This window comes from Coffea arabica, chromosome 9c (assembly GCF_036785885.1).
Source record: "Coffea arabica cultivar ET-39 chromosome 9c, Coffea Arabica ET-39 HiFi, whole genome shotgun sequence".
NCBI classification, from domain to species: Eukaryota; Viridiplantae; Streptophyta; class Magnoliopsida; order Gentianales; family Rubiaceae; genus Coffea; species Coffea arabica.
The window spans coordinates 33,438,802-33,458,535 of NC_092326.1; the positions used below are offsets into that span (position 1 = coordinate 33,438,802).

The 19,734-nt window shown below is 34.8% G+C and overlaps 1 long non-coding RNA gene across 3 annotated transcripts; it reads left to right on the forward strand.

Moving 5' to 3' along the window:
• The first annotated feature begins 2,121 nt into the window (after positions 1–2,121).
• LOC140014009 (uncharacterized) lies at positions 2,122–19,020 on the forward strand. Of its 3 annotated transcripts, XR_011820862.1 has the most exons (5): positions 2,122–8,158; positions 15,886–16,094; positions 17,002–17,097; positions 17,519–17,657; positions 18,675–19,020. It is a non-coding gene; the product is annotated as an uncharacterized lncRNA (long non-coding RNA). The 3 variants fall into 3 exon arrangements; XR_011820860.1 differs by lacking the exon at positions 2,122–8,158 and having other exon boundaries at positions 13,304–16,094; XR_011820861.1 differs by lacking the exons at positions 2,122–8,158; positions 17,519–17,657 and having other exon boundaries at positions 13,304–16,094.
• Positions 19,021–19,734: the final 714 nt, after the last annotated feature.

A 19,734-nucleotide genomic window follows, 5' to 3' on the forward strand; every position in this document is an offset into this window, starting at 1 on the left:
CTGGAGAACAGAAGACTCCGGCTTATAGGGCGTGCCCACGTCTTGCAAGACGTTTCCATTTTGCCAAAAAAAAAAAAAAATTCGACACTTGCATAGTAGGTATAACAAATGGAAATACCTTGCTTGTGAAATTTCTCCAGTGAAGCATTGTGGTTATGTAGTGGATATCGGACATTCTCTTGACACATTACACCCTATCCTTTTTTTCTTATCCCGCTTTTGACCTAAGCCCAATTACAACCCTATTAAAGTCCTTTTGATTTTTGTATTGAATTCACTTTTGAGTGGTGGAGATGTGATAAATGTGCAAGCCTATGGTAATTCCATTCCGTAATGTTGATTTGAGTGTTTCCAGTATTTATACATTTTCTTGAAGGTGACGTGTATTACTGTTCATATTCTTTGGATAACCACCTATCTGGTATGTTCTAATTTTGGTGATACTATCGGGAATGTGAGATGTTTGTGTTAGTATAGATGACCAAGAAACCGTGCTATCCTGATTGTGCTTCTGACTTTCGAAATACTTGAGGACAAGCATTGTCTAGGTGTGGGGGGATTTGATAGAGCAACTATTGGGCACCTTTTTCGCTGTTATTTGGCCCTAATTTTTTCTACTCACTGTGCTAAGTATTGAATTTTTGCTCATATTTGATATTTGTGTGAATTGTAGGAGGTTGGTGTCAAAAGTTCTCTCCTGAGGCAAATTTTCAGAAAACTCTTTATTTCATGCCGTGCCCATGCCAGAAACTGAAGAGAGACACTTAAAAGATGGCCCCCGCGGGATTGGTACCAAAAGTGGGCAATTGAGAAATCAAAAGGCTCATGAGCCGCAGAGGTGTAGAGGATAAAAACTCTAATCCTATAAAGCTTTAAGAACTTTGAAGCTTACCTTTCTTTTCGGCGGCTATTATGAGGGAATTGGTTAAAAAGCCAGAATCACGTGTAATCAAGAGATTAGCTTTTGCTTTTGTTCTGGAGACATTTCTTTTCTTTTCAGCGGCCAATAGAAACAAAGCCAGAATCACATGTGATAGATTAGCTTGGCTTTTAGTTTCTTTTAGGGGTAGACGATTTTTTTGGTTACTCTTTGCTTTTGCTTTTGGACAATTTTCGGGAGACCTTTCCTTGACTTTTCTTCAGTACGAACAAGAAACAAAAGAAGGAAGACTTTTCGTTTGCCTCTTCATTATTTCATCTTTCTCAATTATTTGACAATTATGTGGATGGAATTAATTAAACCACGCGAGATCGATATGATGAGGAGCGGCTAGATTTCTTCTCTACCCAAGGGTTAACGCGAAGGCGCGGTCCATAACATTTGTGAGATCTAATCGAACTTTCACTATTTCTTCCAATTTGTTACTATTTGTGTGTTTCCTGAATTAATTGTTCATGGTTATTTTATTAATTGAGTATCAACAGCCGAATATTTAATTTAATCTAATAGCCTACTGTCACATTAATTAAATTGAATCCATAATTGTTCGTTTAGTTGACAACTAGTGACAACCACCATAATTGGTTTTGTGTTGGGGAAACGTAAGATCTAGTTTAAATAAACCATCGTAGCGTGTTTATTGGTTAGGGTTGAATTTTTCTAACTTTAATACAACTGGATAATTAAATTCCTACGGTCGTACCTAGGATTATTTTCTGGTTAAAAAACCAGTCAACGGTCGTACCTTGACTGTCAAAAAAATAAGAAAGACTTGGCTGTCAGAACTTGTTGATGGCTATAACCAATCTAGTGACGAATGAATGAAATATCTTTGCATCGATGATCATTTAATGGGACCGTGCCTGAAAAGTTGATCCTTTGGATAGTGTAGACACCAAATTTTTGTCAATTTTTAATATTTTCTTGAAATTTTTCTATTTATTAAGTTATTTATTTTCTTGCATTTTAATGTGCATTTTTTTTCATTTTTTGTAGGTTTGTTTAGAAGAAAAAGAAAGAAAAAAACACACAAAACAAAACAAAAAACAAAAAACAAAAAACAAAAAACAAAAAACAAAAAACAAAAAAAGAAAATTAAAAAATCAAAAATCATTATAATCATTATAATCATTTTGCTTCACCAAAATCACTATTAACCCATTTTTACACTCCATCCTCATTAACATTTCTTCTCATTTTGGTAAAAAATTCATCATATTTTGGCATTGATCTTTCTTGTCATTTGGAAGAAAACCATCATTTTTACCAACCAAAGACTCCATCTTTTTGGCTAAATATTCACCCTCTCGGCTCACTCTCAGGGAGAAGAAAGAAGGAAAAAAAAGCACCCAATCTCCCTCACTCTGACTCTCGGCTCTCTCCATCAACAGAAAAGCCACAACAAGAAAAGAAAACTCCCTGGGTTCTCCCTCTCGGCTCCCTTTCTTCTTTTTTTTTCCAACAAACTCAACACACAATTCAGACACAAGGAGGTAGCCGCTGGTTGGATAAAGAGCCTAGAGCCTCCTCAAAATTTTAGTCAAAGGACCACAACCTCATTGAGGTATTCTTTCCAGCTTTTCCTTTTTTTTAATTAATTAGATTAAATGCATGTTTGGCTACCTATTTGTCTCTTTCTTTCACTGATTTTTGTTGCTATTGTGGTGTTGTTGAAGTTTTTTGGGACAAGCCTGCATGAAATTAAGAAAAAAAGAAACGGTGCTGTGAATGCATGCCAAATGCTTGATAAAATGCCGAAATGGAAAAACGGATTAAAAAGCTGAATATTGTGCATGTTGTTGTCAAAACGGATGACCGTTAGCTAGCACCAGGCCTGGAAATGTGTGCTTATCTAAATTTTTTGAAGTTTTGAGCTTTAAAGGCATTGAAATATTTTCTTCATTTAAGGAGCTGTTTTGCTTTAATTTAGCCTTTTTATGTTGTTTTCTGGTCAAATTAAAATCATAATTGTATTGTAGAAATTGTAAGAGTGTTGTAGTATAATTTTCATGATTTTTTGGTGAAGGTTTAAGGGGTTAAAAATAAAAAATAAAAACGCGGCTGTTTTTGGCATTTTGGCCACTTTTGAGTCATCTTTTGTAAAAACTAACTCCGGAAATGGAATCTACGCGAAAATTTGAGTGGGGAGGTGTATTTTAAGAAATTTTGGCAACCGGCAATCCGGCCGTCGCACCGCCGGTTGTTGCCATGGCCGCCAGCTGAAACTTCTTCAGCTAGCCGAAGAAGAAGAGAAACGGCTGAAAGTGGAGGAAGAAGGAAGAAAAGAAAGAAAAAGAATTGTTGGGCTAATATTTTTTTTCTGGTGGGTTTTCAGTTGGGTTTTGACTTGGGTTTTGGTTATTTTTTTTGGGTTTTACGCATGGGCTTGGGAGTTGAAGCCCACGCATTTTAGTTGGGTTTATTTGACAAAATCGATGGGCTAGCCCGTCTCTTGTTCTCGAGGCTTTCCGGTGGGCTCGGGAGTCCTGGCCCAAAGAAATGAGAAAAATGGCCCAGTGGCCTGATTTGTTAAGCAATAAGAAAATATTTTTGCATATCAGTCCCTATGCTTTCAAGTATTTTCACTATGGCCCAGAACATTTTAAATTTTCTTCAATTAGGTCCTTAAGTTAATTACACTTTGGTCTCTGAATTTTATCTTTTATTTAATTTTGACCCCTAAACTTTAGAAAATATAATTTTTGTCCTTAAAAATTTTTCAATTTTTGCAAATCAGTCTTTGGTGAATTTTGATTCTCTTTATTATGATTGCTTCTTTTCTTTAATAGTTAATTATGTTACTTTTGAGTATGTTTAACTTGTAATTTTTAGATATTTTTAAATTTATTTACGTTTGACATGTTAAGGTGAATTTAGTATTTCCATTATTATTACTATTTTCAATTAAATTGGTGTCATGATTCTTTTGTTCATTTTGAGTATAAATAGGGTAATTCGACTTCCATTTAGTCACCACTTCAAAAGGGAGGTACCTCTATTATTATTTCAATGTCAATTACGTGCTCTTATGTGCTCCTACGTGTTCCTATATATTTATATATTTTTGTATGCTTTATTCATTTAATTTAAATGTTCATCCAAATTTTCTTATATTTGTTTAGTTAATTTTCATAATTATTTGAGAGACATTTAAATACCTCAAAAATGTAATAGATAGAATAATTATATTTGTTTTATTATATTTTCCCTTTTAGATTGTAGTTAGGTCCATGTTGTAATAGATAGGGTAGATAGGATTTTCTTTATTTCCCTATTTTAGATTGTAGTTATACTCCTCGATGTAATAGGTAGGTTGTGTGTTTATGTGGCTTATGTGTTATATGTTTTACCCGCTTTCCTTAGAATTTTTGCATCTAGATATTATGCTTACGTGTTACGTGCTACGTGCTCTTATGTGTTTATTTGTTTTAATTTATGCTTTATTTGTTTTACTATGTACTATTAATGCATGACGTCACCACACTAGTCCAACGCTAGTTATGACTTCTCCCTTCGTTTACTTGCTAGTCCAACGCTAGTAAAGATTTTTAGAAATGAGTTAGTCCAATACTAGACCCTTTAAGCCGTTTTGCGCTAGATTCATCTTTGTGTGATATTTACTACATTTCCATGCATATTTCATTTTTAGGATCTTTCCTCATTTGCATGATATTCCCTATTATATTATCTCCTATCCTCTATATGTGTTAATCATATCATTTAGAATTGCATCTCATTTAAATTAGTTCATTTGCTTGTCTATGTTAGGAGAATTATTTTTCAAACATGGGAAATGAGTAATTATAATTCTTTAGTTTAAATACCCCATGAAATCCTGTATAAGAAAATTATGTCACGAGTTTTTGCCTCTCGTACCCATTATGTTGCATCCTTATTCTTTGACCACTTATATATATAATTAAAGTTTCTTTTCTTTTCTTTTCTTTGAATTTCATTCATGCATGCTCGTGATCCTTTCAAGGAATTATTTTGGCTTTCGCAATTAATGCGATTGGTTCAATTAAACCCTTGATTGAACATTTTGTCCCTTTCGATATTTTTATAAATTTAGATTTGCATTCATGTAGGGAACATCCAAATAAGATAAAATTAATGGTTAGATTAGGAAAAATTTTGACGAAATCTCGCAACTAGCTTAGACTACGGTAAAAAGGTGCCTTAGATTTCGTCTTTGCCTTCCCTTTTATCAACCGTGATTCTCGAACCTATTTTCTCTTATTTTTCAAAGATCTGGAGTTGTCAAAAAGGGTTTTATTTTATTTTATTTCTATCAAAAATATATATATGTATATATACATATTTTTGGGGTGACTTGATACACCCAAATTCAATACCAAGTGACGACCCTTCTTTTCTTAAAAACCCTTTTTAGACCAAATTTTTGGATCCAAATTGTCGCATTTTTTAAGTCTCATCCTCGGTCTTTTTTTTCACTTATTTTTAAGTAAAATCACATCTTTTATAAAGCCACATTTATTCTATTTCGCCATCGCGAAAAAATGGGGCGCGACAACTTGGCGACTCCACTGAGGACTTCCTAAGTGGGTCCGAGCACTTGATTTAGATATTCTTTTCCTTTTTTACCCTTTTCATGTATCGCATTTGGATGTTTAGGGTTGTATTTTTTCTTTTTTTTTAGGATTTTTGCATTTCGCGCGTATCAACTCACTCCCTTACCCATTTGCGTACGATTGATGTGATGGATGGATGGTTTATTTATGTGATCCCCGCTTTGCATTGCATTTGGGTGGGGGGATATTACCCTAGAGTCTCGCGTTGGTTCTCGATCCCTTCCTTCCAAACGAAGCACTAGCATACGTGCATATGCTTTGTTTTTTATCCCTAATTTATTTTTCTTTTAGTAGCTTGTCACGCCACTCTTCCCTATTAGGATTAGGCGACCCATTTGAACGTGTAATCACGACACGATGTGTGCATAGCATGATCCGAGGTGTCGCTCAATCTTCCATTTTAAACTTTGGGTAGATAGCTTTTAGCTTTTAATCGAAAGTTGAGGATTGTTGATAGATTCATTCAAGACATGTAGCCGTGACACGATGTGTGCGTAGCAGTGTCTGGGGAATTGCTCAAGCCACCGACAAAGAACCTTGGGATTGATGACATTTGGTTTCTAAGTCTGAAGGCTCGGGGACCTAAAACCTATCGAGTCTAGATGCATTAGTGAGCCAATACCTCATGTATCCATGATAATTTACCTAGAGTAGAGTCTGTCTTACCCTATTATGGACACTATTCACGAGGGGAGGGATCCAATTCCACTTTTCCTTTTATTGCTTTATCTCTTTGTATTGCTTTGCTACAATGTGTTATGTGTATTTATCTGATTGAACTAATTTTTCTTATTTTTTGTCTCCACTACATTCATAAGCCCTAGAAAATAAGAGTTCTAGCATGGTACTCTTTAGGAACCTACCTTATTTGATATGACACGTTTAAATTCAATGCTTCGCATTTGCAGCATGAATACATTTCATTTTAGACTCATCCTAGCATACAAAAAAGGGGTTCCTTTAGGTCACGTTTCATTGGTGTATTGCATATTTACGCGCTTTGATAAAATGGCATCATGCATAAACCCTAGAAAGGGAATGCCATTTAGGGGATCCCCTGTTAGGAATAAGCCATCTCATGTCTCGAATACTTAATCCAAGAAAACTTGCACGTTTACATTTTGTATCATCCAAAGGGGTAGTGCACGAGATAGGGTAGTGCACGAGATAAGGTAGGATCCGATTTTTTTCCTAATAACACAATAACTTTGGCACATTAGGATATGGGCATCTAATAATCATCTTTTGGCCATTTTAACATTTTGGTAAAATTCCCTTGCTTAAAGGACATCAACTTGAAGAAATTCACAAATAATTCCTCATCGTTGAGAAGATTAATAGATTGAGGCCAAATATTGATTTTAGAAGGCTCATAGTGTAGACACCAAATTTTGAATAATTTTATGTGGCATCTATTTCATGATTTTCATTTTAGATTGCTTGCATTCGTTGTTTACTTTTAGTTTTAATTTTTAGTTTTAGCTTTTAAGTTTAAAATTAGCGTAGAGTTTTTAGGGAAAAGAAAAGGAAAACATCAAAAATATGTTGTAGTCATTTTTGTTTTATTCAATGCTTTCTTGAAAAGAAAAATTCAAAAAAAATAGGTTTTAGTTGGATTGGACTGATGAAAAAAGAGGAAAAAGGAAAAAGGAAATTTGTTCACAAAAATATCTTTATTTCTTTAAATTCAAGCTTTGGGCACTTTAGTTATTTTTATTAAGTTATTTTGAGGAAAAGAAAATGAATGAAAATAAAAAAAAAAAAAAGAAAATGTAGAAAAAGATTGAAAAATGGCCATTTTTAGTTGTTTAGTTTTTTTAATTGTTTTCATCATTATTAGTATTATTATTATTATTACCTGGTTTTTTAATTTGATATTATTTATTTATGTTTTACCAATTTTGTTTAATTAAGTAATTGGTTGTTAAGTTTCAAAAAAAAAAAAAAGATATGCGGCACGCAAGCTGCGTATTGTCGCAGCTTGCAGGGAAGGACTGGTGAGCCCCTTGGGTTGCAAATACAGGAAAAAGGACTGAAGGTTTAGGGTTGTGATCCCGTATGAATAGAAGAGAGGAAGTAGCCGCAATGGGGGGACAGTCGGGGGGGGGAAAGAGTAAAAAAGAGGAAAAGGGAGAATCTGGACGGAGGTTTGGGGGAGTGGCTAGAAAGGAGAGAAAACTAAGAACGAGAGAGGGGAGCTGGGCATTGAATGACGGCTGGTGAGCTGAGGGGATAGAGTGATGGTCGACTGAAAAGCTAGGAGAAAGTGAAAGGAAAAGATCGAAGGAGAAACCCACAAAGAGAGAGAGGATCGGGGGAGAAGGAAACAGCGAGAGTAAGAAAGGGAGGGGAGAAAGAAGGAGTTTCCTGGGTTTTGAAAGAAAGGCTTCGGTCAAGAGTGAAGCAAAGAGAGAAACAAGAGCAGCCGTGAGCTGGGAAAAGGAAAACTTGGCAGAAAATTTTGACAGGAAAGTTTTTGCGTTGAAAGCGGCTACAAATTCATCAAAGCCGAGACCAAACTTGCTGTCCTCATCGTTCTTGAGAGCTGCAACCTGGGCTTCATATTTGGTGGAGCTCATCTTCTTGCGGACAGTCATCTTAGGTTTCAACCTTACAAGGTGGTCAGGTAAATATAACTCACGCCCCTGCTGATTCAACGTGTTTCTCACAAAATTCGTACCTACGATACATGAGCAAATCAGATTTAGGTCGCCAGTTCTGTTGAGTTATTTTCTTCCCTGTCCCATGCTGAATTTCAGACAATTCCCTGGTCGAATGCTTCTTGTTTTATTGATGAATTTCTGATGTCGGATGATGTAAATAAAACCATGAGTTACATGATCTTGTTAGATGAACAAAACCAGAAAACTGTAGAAAGCCCTCGGCTTTATGATTCTCATCATGTTCGGATCCTAATGCTCCCTTGGTTGCTGCTTCTTTTTGTGTTTTTGCGATGTTAATGATGGGTTTTAGCAATGAAAGGCTCAGATAACACGGTGTTTGTTGGCTTGGAAATGGGTTGGGAATTTCTGGCTTCGCCTTTTGCATATTTGAGCAGCCAGATCACGCTACCTTGCGGCATTTTGTGTCCAAGAGTGTTTGTTAGATGCCTCCCCTTTTCCTTCGCCTCACTTTCTCTCATTGCTGGTCTTGGGCAAGTTGGAAACTGCATTAAATCATTTCTTTGATATGTTCGAATTGTATAAGAAACTAAAGGCTGCTGCATTTTCTTCATCGTTTCTTTCTCCAAGCAATCTGCAGGGCCGAGCTTCCTATTGTATGCTCAGACACCAAGCTCCAATGGGTTTTTGTTTGGATCAAAGTCGTGATGCTTGGGTGAATTTGTTTTGTTCGAAGTTGTGTTTTGGGGTTAAAATCTGTGCTTGGAAATCGAAAACTAGTGTCTAGTTTGTTGTAGAAATTCCCTAGCAACTGCCGAGAACTTTTGCTGCATTTTTTTTTCCTCTCTTGCTGATCTTTCCGTGGCTGCTATCTGAGTTTTTACTTCAGCTGCATGCTTAATTGTTTTTTTTTGAAGGGAGAAAATGGAAGGTTGGGTGTTGGGTTTGAGTGTTTAAACATCTAAAATGCTTGAGCTGGAAAAATGGGAAAGCCACGGCTGGAAAAGAGAATTGCAGAAAGTGTTCATTGCAGAATTTTGTTTCCTCGTATGCATGCATGTACTAATTCTTCAAAATTGCCTCTTAACTCCCTTAAGTTCCTCCTTGACCCACTATGACCCAGAAATTGGAAGGATTAATCAATTTAGTCCATGAGATTTTGCAGCAATGCTACAAAGACCCGTTTGCTTTTCAATCGTTTGCATCCAAGTTCTAAAGTGTTTGCAATCTGAGCTATTACTTGCTTTTGTCTTTGCCCTTTGAAGTTCCTGAAAGTGTTTCATTAAGCTTGAGTGCTTTGTTAATATTTGCAATTTGGTCCTTGAAAATTTTAATTTTTCAATTTCATTGCTTGTTTTGCTTCAATTAATTACCATGCTTTGTCAATTACACTTAAGTCATGACTTTGGGGACTTTATGGTCAAGTGAGCTTTGCTTTGCACATTTCTTTTAATTTTTCTTAAATAAATTGGTACTTTGACCATTTCTTTTATTTTGGAAGATAAATAAGTGATTTCACTTCATTGGGCCCTGATTGCAAGGGAGGTACACTCTATCCCTTATTTGCACTTCTTTTGTCTCTCCTATGTGATCCAATGTGCTATGTGAATATGCATGTCTACTTCGCTTTCCTTACCTCCTTGCATGCATTTACTTACTTTTACTTTTATTTAAGTTTTATGGGGTATGTGTACACCTCTTGGCTTGTAATAGATAGGGCTCGGAGAGCATCTTGTCCATTTCCCCTTCCCCTTTATGCTTTTATGGGGTATGTGTACACCTCTTGGCTTGTAATAGATAGCGCTCGGAGAGCACCTGGTCCATTTCCCCTTCCCCTTGGTTGCTTGTTTTTGTTGCTACATGTTTAATTGCTTTATTAGGCTCTTGCATCTAGTCGAGCATGCTAAGTGCTATGTGCTATGTGTTTACGAGTGTTTTGGCATGTCTACTTGCTTTCATAGCCATGAATGAATGGAATGGATGAATGTACGTTTCCGCTAGTCCAACGCTAGTCGGAATTCATAGAATGGGCTAGTCCAACGCTAGACCCTTAGGGATTTCCCCTCATTAGCATATCATTTGCTTGTTCACCACATATCATGCATTTTTCTTAGTTTTATCACTTGGCATGCTCCTCGAACCCCCTTTCCCTTCATTTTAGGATTTTTGCATATCATGATAGTTGTAGGGTCCATTTGCTTGAGGGTCCCCTTCTGATAAGGGAAACGAGCGAGTGTGGCTACTCGATAGCTTTAGCACGCTAGTTTCGCCTTCTAATCAAAGGGAAAATCGAAGTCGAAAAGGTAGGAGTCATTCCCATACCCGACCTGATGCATTCCCTTAGGTTCATTCATTCTCATTCATCACTTACTCATTCTTTTCAAATCACATTTTCCTTTCCTTATTGTTCATTTTGATTTCTACTTCACAAAATTGCACTTAATTACACCTATATGCATCTCTTCATACACTTGCACACAAACACTTGGATTTTTCATACAATTTCACACATGCACCTCTTCATACACTTGCACACAAACACTTGGATTTTTATACAATTTCACACGTGCACCTTTTTGCACACACGCACACTTGCACTTTAGCCATCATTTGCATTAATCGACCTCTATAAGGTTTTTCTTCATTGGCCGCCACAACTCATGTGGTTGGGACCAAAAACCTTACAAGAGACATTTTAGAATTTAGGTTTGCATTTTTTCTTTCTTTTTGCATTCATCTAGTCAAATCCAAAACATGCAATACATACCTTGGGTAGAAAACTAGGAAATGTAAGGTTAAGTCGCGCAACTAGCCTTGGCTAGGTCAAAGGGGTGCCTTGGATTCTATCCTTGCCTTCCCCTTTGTCAAACGTGACCCCCGAACCTTTTTCTTTGGCTTACGTGGACTAGGAGTCGTTTTAAAAAGGGTTTTACTACTTTGTCTTTAAAAAAAACACTTTTTGGGTGACTTGGTACACCCCAAATCTATACCAAGTGGCGACTCCGTTTTCATATTTAAAAAACCCTTTTTAAATTTCATTTGGCCAAATCGTCGCTTTCCAAAGTCCCATGGCCTTTTACTTTTCATTTTGCACACGTTCACACCACACTTCACACCACACATCACAACGAATCAAAAAGTGGGGCGCGACACATAGACTAATGAATTGCAATGAATTTTTGAAGCTACCAATGGGTAGACGATTCAACCCATTTTTTTTGAATAAACCATTGATTCCATTCAATTTATCTGATCAAATTATTTATCAATTTTATCCAATCCATTTTGTCAATTCATTCATCAATTTCATTTGACCAATTTACCATTTTTTTTAGGGTGATTCAGTCAATTTTGAATAAATTATAAATTTCATTCAATTCATTCGACCAGTTTACCTATTTTTAGGGCAATGCGGTCGATTTTGAATAAATCATCGATTTCATCTGATCCATTTGACTCGCTTATTCTCTTTAGGGGTTTCGATCTAAGATTCACTGAATAAACTAGTCGAAACATTGCAATACTTTCAAGAATAAGCTCATTCACATATCACTTTATGTGTTAATCAAAATAACCAATTCATTGGGACTTGGTTCTTATTTTGTTGAAAAAATGTGTCTTTTCTCACTCTAATTGATCAATTTTTTTTTTCAAATTATTTTTCACTTAATCAGTTGATCGGATTCATCAAATATTGTATGGTGCCTACCCTAGAGGATAGCATTTTCATTCTAGGCCAACCCTTGGCATAAAAGGGCTCCCTCATAGGGCATGCATACCGATTTTACAATTTTGCTTACTAATTTTGGGTTTTTTTTTCTTTTATTTTTTCCCCTCCCCTGCATTTATAAAAGATGTTTCAATAAGGTGAAATTTTTTTTTTCTATATCTAATAACGATTTTATCTAATAAATCTTGAAAATTATAAATATTACTTGATTCTTGGGCAGACCCTATAATGTAAAATTTGAGGAGTCCATCTGGAAGCACGAGTTTAAAACATTTAAGAGATTTCATGATCTAGTTGTTAAAAAAAAAAAGAAAAAGGAAAAAAGAGACAGAAAGCTATTGAGAAAGGGAAATTGTGTGTATATAAAATCCTGTCTTCTTTTCTCATTTGTATTATAGTTGAAAAAAAAATTTTCGAACATCAGCAATAAAGCTTTTTATTTAGACAATTATTGTTTTGTATATATTCATGTACATTTCATTCTTTATTGTGCTCATTGGAGATTTCATGATGAATTTTAAGAAATAAGACCAAACTGAGATTTTTCAACCTCTTGTCTGAAAATTCACAAGTGTATGTTTTCTAAATTCTTTGCATACACTAGATTGGTGATCCAAATTGTACAATAAGAGTGCTCAAAATTAAAAAGAGGTCACTCAAAAGGCCCAATGAGATATCTTTTCTCCTTCACTGTACAATTCATATTTTGCCCACTTCTATTAGTCCCTCAAAAAATCAGTCACATTGATTGATAAATTACAAATTGGGGCAATCTTTGCTTGAAAATGTCCACTGTGTTTAATCAGATTCAATCCACATCTAAGTGAAAGCAAAAAATGTACATTATTTTTTTTTGTTTTGAAAGTTTGGAATGATACTTTAGGCTTTTCGTTTCTCTATCTATATAGATTTTATCAGTTGTGCTCCCATTCGAGCCTTTAAAAGTACAATTTTGTTTCAAATAAAAACCTCAATGATCACGACTCTACATGGAAAAATTTTCAAATGTCAAAAGGAAATAGATTTTCTCAACAGGCTTTTATTTACTTTGGTTGTCATGAATAATAAGAATGATGCTTTGGCCATAGTTTCTACCATCTAAACACTTTCTATCTTTTGCATTCCCATTTGAATATAAATGGGTGGTTCGTTTCAAAAGCACTTATGATCGCACCCCCACACTGGGGAAGGAGATTTGAAGAAAAAAAAAAAAGAGGAAGAAAGGAGAAAAAGTTACAAGTTGGGAGAATTTGACTCTATTATTGATATTTGATATTTCAATATCGGAAAGAAAGAGAGGCCATCTATACTCCAAAATTAGGGAGTTTTCAATTCTATACCCGCTTTTCTTAGGATTTTTGCATCTAGATATTATGCTTACGTGTTACGTGCTACGTGCTCTTTTGTGTTTATTTGTTTTAATTTATGTTTTATTTGTTTTACTATGTACTATTAATGCATGACGTCACCACACTAGTCCAACGCTAGTTGTGACTTCTCCCTTCGTTTATTTGCTAGTCCAACGCTAGTAATGATTTTTAGAAATGGGTTAGTCCAATGCTAGACCCTTTAGGCCGTTTTGTGCTAGATTCATCTTTGTATGATATTTACTACATTTCCATGCATATTTCATTTTTAAGATCTTTCCTCATTTGCATGATATTCCTTATTATATTATCTCCTATCCTCTATATGTGTTAATCATGTCATTTAGAATTGCATTTCATTTAAATTAGTTCATTTGCTTGTCTATGTTAGGAGAATTATTTTTCAAACATGGGAAATGAGTGATTATAACTCTTTAGTTTAAATACCCCATGAATCCCTGTATAAGAAAATTATGTCACGAGTTTTTGCCTCCCGTACCCATTATGCTGCATCCCTATTCTTTGACCACTTATATATATAATTTAAGTTTTTTTTTCTTTTCTTTGAATTTCATTCATGCATGCTCGTGATCCCTTCAAGAAATTATTTTGGCCTTCGCAATTAATGCGATTGGTTCAATTAAACCCTTGAATGAACATTTTGTCCCTTTCGATATTTTTATAAATTTAGATTTACATTCATGTAGGGAACATCCAAATAAGATAAAATTAAGGGTTAGATTAGGAAAATTTTAACTACACCTCGCAACTAGCTTAGGTTTGGGTAAAAAGGTGCCTTAAACTTAGTCTTTGCTTTCCCTTTTATCAACTGTGATTCCCGAACCCATTTTCTCTTGTTTTTCAAAGGTCTGGAGTTATCAAAAAGGGTTTTATTTTATTTTATTTTATTTTATTTCTATCAAAAAAAAAAAAAATATATATATATATATTTTTGGGGTGACTTAGTACAACCAAAATCAATACCAAGTGGCGACTCCTCTTTTTCTTAAAAACCCTTTTTAGACCAAATTTTTGGACCCAAATTGTCGCATTTTTTAAGTCCCATCCTCGGTTTTTTTTTTTCACTTATTTTTAAGTAAAATCACATCTTTTATAAACCACCTTTATTCTATTTCGCCATCGCAAAAAAATGGGGCGCGACAGGTAGAATTTTATTAATTGCTATTTTTAGTAAATTGTACTTAGTAAGTTAACTTTTGAATTTTGTTTATTTTATTTTCATTTTCACTTCAGTAAATATCCCCCAATTTTGTTCTATTGATTTGGAAAGAAACAACTTTCTATTCGTTCCCTGTGGAATCGACTCTACTTGCCATTGTACGCAAATTTAATATTTTTATAAATAATTCTGATATATCGGATCAAGCAAATTCTTCGGGAATAGGGTGAATCAAGTAACCCATTGCACACCTAGGGTCTCTGTTCTAGTACTTGGATTTGTTCTATAATTAATTGTGGTGGTAATTAGGACTTTTTAGTAATTATTATTGTACAGGCTCAACACCTGTCAGTTAAATAACAATATGAAGGAGTATTACTAAGTTTCTTATAACGATAAAATTATAGATTTATTTCTACAAAAATTTTGGTTGAGGAAAAGGCCACAAGAACTCCAATAAATTATGTTTTAGATATACGAATGGTAAAGAAAAAACCACCTATGAACTTTAACATTAAAATACAAGGTATGCAATTTCTTTTCTTTTTATTTTTCTTTTTTTTTTGTGGAAAATTGTACCTAGTCTATTTTTTAAAAAAAAAAATTGAACACTTTGGTGATAAGCAAAGAATGATCTTACAAAAGTTCAGAGCACCAGCAAATGCACATATTCTTATTAGTGGAAAAAAAAAAAACCAAGGTATGCAATTTCTTTTCTTTTTATTTTTCTTTTTTTTGTGGAAAATTGTACCTAGTCTATTTTTAAAAAAAAAAAAAATTGAACACTTTGGTGATAAGCAAAGAATGATCTTACAAAAGTTCAGAGCACCAGCAAATGCACATATTCTTATTAGTGAATGTAGGCATCCGTACCTTGGATCCGGCCTGATTTTGATGGTCTAAAAAATTCGTTTGACAAATTATTGCATATGTAGTAAGATGTGTATTAGGACTGTAACCATGTTAGTCATTGACATATTAGTTATTCAGTTTTCACTTAATAATTTATATTTATTTGAATTAACTGTATTTATTTAAAAAATAATTTGTATTCATTGTCATTGTAGGGATTACACATGTTATATATGCAGAATTTCGATTTCAAATCCAAATTATTATTGGTTGTCGTGTATCTCAAGTTAATAGTGTATAAAAATTAATTAATTCTAAAAAGAATTATTTTTAGACTGAATATTAAATTTACAAATAAAAAGAAAAGGAGAAAGCTATTAATTGACATTCATTACCACTTCCCCACGAGAAGAAGGTTACAAAACTGCTTAAAGATTCGGTTGAACTTTAGTCCAAAACTTCAAGCACTTACCAAAATGCAACACTGCGTATTCTTGGCTTCTTCTTGCAAATATTTTTGTAACTGAAGCTTCCTGTTCTTTTCCTCCATTCATCTCTACCTCGACAGAAAACTCACTTTTAATTTCTTCTTCTTCAACTCAGAAAACTCACAAAAAGTAATGGCCAGCACCAGCAGGAGGTAATGATGGTGGCAATGGGAACTTAGCTGATTTTGGGGTCGACTTTGACCCTACTGATGCTGAACTGCTTGGTTTCTTGACGAATAAAATCCTGAGTCGACATGAATGTTTTCAGGACCTCATTCCCACAGCTAATGTTATTTGGAATTGACCCTGATCTACTCGCATTTGGTAATATGAACTTTTTCCCATTTTTGTATCCGTAAATTAACATGCAGTTCTTGTTTGGGGGGTTTTACTCATTTTCTGGGATTTTAATTCTGATTATTGAGTTGCATGTCCTTTATTTTAGAGGGATCTCATATCTTGAGAACTTGGTTGATAGCTTATAATGTTTTTTACGAGCAATATGTGATTTAAGTGAATTATTTTGATTCTTGATGTTTTTTCTTTGGCATGCGTGTTGATATAAATCAACTATTTTTGGCTTAATTATACGTTTATGATTGCCTCCTAGCTGTGTATAAGAATCCTGGTCATATAAATCCAATACGAAATGATTAAATTTGTGCTCTTGAATCCCTTTTCTTTAGGATAAGTACTTGACAAGATGGAGCAAGAAAGGAATTCTAAGCCTAATTTAAAAACCCTGAAAGTAAGGTTAAAAGTCTATAAGAATGTTGAGAGGATATTTACTGTCAAGATCGAATGGTATTCGGCTGTTGAATCTGATAGATCAGTTCAGAAGTGTATGGGTGGGCATGTATATCAGATCATTGCCAGTTAGGTAACAATCTATATTTTGTGGTCTGATTATTTTACTGTTTCTATCTCTTGCATTTCTTTAGGCAGTCTATATGGTTTTTTTCCGTCTTTTTGGGGGATAGGTAGAACTATCTATATGTCTTTGTGAAGGGTTTGCTGGATTAGGATTGTATAAAAATTAGGGTCAAAAAATTGGAGAGACTTATTATGTTCTGCAAGAATGCAGATTATCTGATTGGTAATTGGGAAGTCTAAGAATCTTTCTTACACCAAATGAGATCTTAGTCTAGTATATTTCCCAGTCACTTATTTCTAGTTGGTAAAAGAAAAAACATTGGCATTTTCCTTTTAAGCTTCTTTTCTCCTGGCACAGGGTTACAGAACACATAGCTTTACAACGTCAGAGCTCAAAGATAGCTTGAGGTTGGAGAAGTTTAAAACACTAGTCTTCACATCTCTTTTCCTCTTGGTAAGGTTGGAGATACAAATGCCACTCAAATTCTTTATCTGAAACATCACTCTGTTGTAAATGTTTTTCTTATTTACTTAATTTCTATGTTCTCCTTTGTTTCACTCCCGGTGCATTGACTCCTAGGTCACATTTTTAGAAACCTAATAACAGCTATGAAGCATGAACAGTATCTTTGTTTGTTGAAACTTCTTACCAGCGGAAATGTTCTAGATCATACATGGTAACCAATCTCCAAATCTTTCAAATTTGTCCTGGATTTTAGTCTTCCTTAAATTTAGTGGACTCAACTAGAGCCCATAATAGCTCCAACAAGTATTAGAGATCAATTTTTATGTAACATCTAATCTAATTTTGTCTTGAAGATTTCTTCTTTGCCTTATTTTATGCATTTTCTTCATTAACTACATTTCATCTTCAGGGTTTTTCCTGCTGTTTATCTTTCTTTGTTAATCAAGCTTCAGCATGTGATTCTTGTTGCACTCCGGGAAGGGAATGATTTTCTGCTAGGACCGTAGCTCTGCAGGAAATATGCTTGAGCTGCGATTGAGGAATAAAAAGTAAGAAAAACTTGAAAAGCCCTTTTTAAGCCATTTGTAAAAGACAGTCTGATCAGTCTCCAGAAAGGTGGCAAGATGATGCTTTGTGTAGTTCTTATAATATCACTTTCTGCTTCCCTTTTTGATCAATTGCTGCAACGTGAGAAAGGGAAGAAACATAGTACATGCTACTTTGTAAAAAGAAAAGAATTAAGAGATCTTTGGACTATCATAATTAGCTTATGGAGCATCTTGCTCAACTTCACAATTATCTTACATGTTTCATATTTTCTTGGCCATTGAGTTTTCTTGATAATTTACCATTTGAAAGGGATCACGTAGGTGGAGTGAGCACCAACTTTGTAACTCTGGCAGTTCCTAAACTCTATTTGTCAATGTGCTGCATAATTTGGCTTTTCTTATTCTAAAACCAATAACAAATTACTTGTTACTAAAAAGAGAAATTGAAGCAAATTGGGTAGAACATGTTTGACTAATCATAGATATTCTTTTATCAGTGAAAGTTTATGCACTTTGTCATTCATCTGCTGCACGGGTGTTTGTTTTTATTTTTGCGACTTTTTTCTTTTATTTGTGCGGATATTATTAGTTATGGTAATGTGAAAAGATGGTTTTTTAACACCATGAAGCCAACAAACTGTAATCTGTTTAATGGAGATGCTTACTGAGGCCCTAAATCAAAACTGGGAATCCATGTTCGTGGCATGGTGGAAGGCCGCAAAAAAGAGTTCATATACTATTGTGGAACGCAACTTGAGGGAAAAGAACTGACTGTGCATGCAAAGATACAGCGTAAATCCCACATTTGATGCAGCAACTGCAGTGGATGATCAAATTAAACATATGCTTATCCTCTTCCATGACTTGATGTTTCTTTTTCTATGTCAAATTAGTTCCCTTATATCTAAATTCCCATAAGAAAATGTTTTTGTACTTCTGCCTTTTCCTTTGACTCGAACTTACCTTCAAAGTTGTGCTATATTCTCATAATTAATGGCATTGTCTTTCTTCTGACAGGCAGCAAAACTTGTGCTGTGCAAGATATTTTGAAGGACAACTCCACCCACTCAAAGCGAGAGAAACAATAGAAGAAGTCGAGAGCTCTGGGACACCAGATGATCAACCATGGAGATTCTGTAAGGGGATGCTGTTTGTAACTGATGAACCTCAAACCTTTTAGTATAAAACTCCTTTGACTAAGAGCCATCATGTAAGTTTTTAGCTGTTAGCGTTGCTTGTCCTACCTTGTGCATCACAACATACAGTGGATATATCCTTACGAAGGTCTTGTATTAAAAGGTATGCTGCAGATTGGCAACAATAATGCTATTCTTAGAAAGCAATTGACGTGGTTTCTCCTGCCTTATGTTGAATTAATGCAGTGCTTTTCTCTTGCTGTTTTCAGTTTTACTGTGGCCTTGTCCAATTCTGTCCTGGCAATTTCTCTGCTCTTAATTGCCATTTCTATCTACCATATATTGATGCTTCATGCAGTTAAACTGCAGATAAGGGAACACTTTATAGTTTCAAGATTTTGGATGATAACTGACGCTGTAGCACATCAGCGTCTGAACTGATTGTCAACATTTTGCTATTTTCACTGCCTTCAATCATACAAAGGTATTATTGACTTCAATAGTAACTATTATAACCATCTCTACCCACCTTATCCTTTTATCAGCTAGGGAGCTAGTGTTATGTTTCGATCTTGGTATAGTTTTCCATTCTTGAACTCTAGTATTTTTTACTACATTCAAACACAGAAAGGTCTTGTTAGTTTCTCCAATGACCATTATGTGTCCATAATTCACCCATAATTCATCGCTAATCCTACTCAAAAGCTTCTTGTTTAAGGCAAGGTGGGTGGAACAAGGGAATGAATGAGCAAGTTATTTTGTATTTCAAGTTTGGTGTTATCTATCTATCATTTAATCCAGTGTTTGATTAAAATTTAGGGCTGTCAATAGAGTTCGGGTGACTGGAGATTGGCTCATTTGGTCCGAAAGAAAATATGTTTAACCTATTATAACTCTAGATAGGTCAGAGTTTGGCCTATATTTGAGGCTCGATCAAAATG